At 39.6% G+C, this 3,856-nt stretch overlaps 1 long non-coding RNA gene across 1 annotated transcript; it reads right to left on the reverse strand.

Moving 5' to 3' along the window:
• Positions 1-1,396: 1,396 nt before the first annotated feature.
• Positions 1,397-3,542, reverse strand: LOC126387525 (uncharacterized). Its single transcript, XR_007569693.1, has 2 exons — positions 2,649-3,542; positions 1,397-2,567 (listed from the first exon to the last, which is right to left on the reverse strand). It is a non-coding gene; the product is annotated as an uncharacterized LOC126387525 (long non-coding RNA).
• Between the last annotated feature and the right edge of the window lie 314 nt (positions 3,543-3,856).

The following is a 3,856-nucleotide window of genomic DNA, read 5'->3' on the forward strand; positions in this document are numbered from 1 at the left end:
CTGTTGCTGCTATAGCTTCCACCAAATACAATCAGTTCTAAGGTTCAAAAACTAATATTTTAATATTTTCTTTAATTTATTAATTTTCTCATGTTTATTGTAAAAGATAGGCAGGGCTTAGCCCTGCTAGCCCATTTATACCAGCCGTCTCTGGTAACAGTGTACCTTAAAACATCTCAAAGCTCACTTGGTTTCACACAGGACATGAACACCGGTCTTATAGGGAAACTCCTGATTCACCACCCCAATCTGCCTCCTCATGGAGATTTTTTGCTCTTGACACTATTTCACTTCTCCCATCAGCATATTGGTCACATGATTGCAGCTGATAACGTATATACTGGCTATTACGTGGGTTATACAAATTCTGGTGCATTCCTTTTCATAGGTCTACATAAGAACAATGCATGAGAACAGCCTGGATGCAGAGCTAAGCGTGATCTGATCAGACAGTTTACTGTTTTCCCTCGAACTGATCACCTCAGAAGACTTGATGAGTTCCTCTCTTTCTACTCGTGCTGCATCAGTGAGGAGATTTTTCTCACAAATAAAACAGCATTTGTCTTTTGTTCAAAGAAGGAAAACCACTTCTGTTAGAGGTCATATGAAATATGAGTCGTGTCTTTCTGGAAAAAAGGTGAAATCAGTGTCATCTTGTCACCTTTTATTCTGTCACCGTGGGACAGAGAGAAACGTCTTCTCGATTCCTCTGTATGTCTGGTACATGTGGAGAAATTGACAATAAAGCTGACTTAACTTAACTTAACTTAACTTAAAGGCGCTGTATGTAAGAATGTGGCCAAAACGGTTACTGCACTCAAATTCAAAATACTGCCGCGAGTTGTGTACCGCCTGCTGCTAATGCTATGTACCGGAACACTGCTAATGCTGCTTGCCGTGCTGCTGTAGCTCAGTCGTAACTTTAACTGATGCTGTGACTCTACTGACTGTGTGACTGGTAGACGGTGGTGGGTGGCGCAACAGGCCAAAACACAAATTCAAAACATAAACATGATTTGCAGACTGTAAAATTTTTTTTAAAATGCGAATATTCTGGCTGTACTATTGTTGTCAGTGAGATCAGTATGTTATATGAACATTATTCCTTAGTCTCTGTGACATATTAAGAGGCTATTTGCTTTATATTTCTTACATATAGCTCCTTTAACTTAACTTAACTTTGCTGTCCACAACCAATGCTGGTTTCGTATAGACGGGATGAGCGCCCTGACCTTCCACCAAGTCAATGATAACATAGTCTCAACTGAAGGTACACTTTTGCAATTTTTTAACAGGTGTGGATAGACGTCCATGGAGCTAAAGCCTGTGAACCTGCAGCTCACTATGGCTGAGCTATTTACAACTTGTACAAATAACACTGAATGTTTCTGCAATGTTGTGTAGATATGTTTTTATTGAAGAAAAGAAAGGATACACAGTATCTGTATTGCTCCAATACTGGCTATAATTATTGGATTGGATATCCAAAAAACAGTAAAGTATATTTCAACACGTTCCTTTAGCCTGAAGTATGTAAATGCATAACTAAGCTTTGCGTGACATGCCGTGAAGAGACATGCCACACAATAAGTAACAGATGACCAGTACGTGTCACATGAACAGCAGTTCACATGAAGAGCTTGCACTGTCTACCTTAGATATTGTTTTTCAATGCAGCTCACCTGATTTCAGATGTAATAGCCTGCAGTTACAGGTGTGACTGCATTAAGATGCCACGGTTAGTGTACAGTGTTCCACTGTACATTTTATACTGGAGATACTATTGTTATGTAAAGTTATAGTTATTAAAGTTATGGTCTACAGTGTAACTTTTTTTTGTCATTTAGGTAGAGGCTACACTTATTATTGAGTTTTATCCAGTATTTTACACTAGAGTTAAAATTCCTCTTGCATGAAGTTGTCCTTAAACTTTCATTTTGAATGTTTGAATGGTGCTGACCAATCAAAAATGCTATGAAAAGTTTAAATAAAATGAAGCAGCAGTATGCATTACTGAGTCATGTTGTGGGATAAGTATTCTTCCTGTACGGGAGTAGAATATTTGTGTTATGATGTGTTTTAGATGTCTAGGTTAAGTAAACAGCATCCATACAAACATACTATCAACAGCTGGCTTGTTTCAGAGAGGACAAAAGACAGTACCGGATTGGCATCAGTATCGGCCAATACTCAAAGTTGGACATGAAAAAGTGGTTTCGAGCCATAGGCTACCTAAAGAGAAGCACCTCTGACATCAAACACATTGCATTTCCTGCAGCTTCCACAGTAAAAGTCTCCTGCTGGTCAGTAGCATCAGCATTAACTTCACACAGAAAATGCAGATGTGACACAGCTGCCAGAGTAAAATAAAACTGACAGCTGTAAGTTTGAACAGGAACACAGGAGTGAAACTGAACTCCAAACCACAGAGATTCAGTTAGAAGCACTTGAGAGCTGAACAAATCAGAGTTTTTTCGGGAGAGGATGGGAGGACAACGTCACAGGTTGGCCACGTAGCAAGCCCACAACAAGGAGGCCTGGTGTGATGCTCTCCTGGTGTGAGGATGCTGTGGAGACGTGTTCACAGTTTGTTTCAGCATGGCACACTTAGGGTGGGCTAAGCCATGCATTTGGAAAAATTACCTTACCTCCTTCATCTAGATCTTTTGTCTGCACCACATGGTCCTCAATAGCAAATTGAGTTTGAGAAGCAGAACAGTATGGGTGGAGGAAGTATACAGATCCTTTAGGGTGTGTGTCCACGTAGTGTTTTTCTTTGGCAGAAAAGCAATGGCAGGATGCTGGGGAGCACAACATTCAACGCTTTATATAATGAAATTTTCTTTGACGCACTAGGCCTACACATAGTTTTGTTTCTATGACAACAATATCTAACTTTACATTAACGTTAGCTAGACAGCCAGTGTAACGCTACATTAACAGAGGGTTGTCTACACAGTTAACAACAAGTTTACAACGTGTACAATGATAAAAGCACTCACCACCAACATTCAGTGTCAGGCCCATGTGCTTCCACAGATGGGCTTTTCTGTCTTTGTTGTGATAGTTTCTGACTGACATCATACAGCTTGCATAGACAGGAACGTTAGCTAAAGGAACGGCATAGAAGTCACTAGCGCCTTTCTGAAAAGTTAAGAGATTTTCACCTTGGAGTGCTTTGAGAGGCCACACAAAAAGCTGGAGCACTCTTTAAAACAACACTGTGCACTTTTTATCAAGGTGGCTGCTTAGCTCTCTTCACATTGGGAGCAATTGAAAAATGACACTGACATTCAGGAAAAATGCCATGTGGACCCAGACCCTTTAGTAAACATAACAAAACTGCAATTAGAAAATACTCATTTAGGGTTTGAAGGCACTGACTAACAATTGGCATTTTCCTTGTCAGACAACCAAACGATGACATGAAGCAACAATGTATTTTCTCTTTTAGTTTAAAGGATTTGTTGGAAGAAGTCCTGCAGACTGTTGGCCCTTAATGGCACATGGTTCACCTTCCCTGCATTGCACCAATCATTGGCCTGCACATGTCTTATTATCACGGAAGAAGGAAGGAAAATGGGAAATGAAAAAAGAAAATAAATACTGGATTTTAGAAGTGAAACACAGGAAGTGAATCAACGAACAGTAAATCCAGCCCGGTCTCTGTCTACTTGTATACTTTCTGTTAACACTTATTAGTTCATTTTCTTTTCATAGCCAAAGAACACAAGGTTTTATTTTGTCTTTGTCTGTGCATATATTTGCAGCAGAACTTCATTTCCCTCGCTGGTGACTAAACAAATAAAAGCTGGCTAATAAATAAGGATTCAATTATCAAAAGATTAGTGTGTGA

Source organism: Epinephelus moara, unplaced genomic scaffold (assembly GCF_006386435.1).
Source record: "Epinephelus moara isolate mb unplaced genomic scaffold, YSFRI_EMoa_1.0 scaffold651, whole genome shotgun sequence".
Lineage (NCBI taxonomy): Eukaryota > Metazoa > Chordata > Actinopteri > Perciformes > Serranidae > Epinephelus > Epinephelus moara.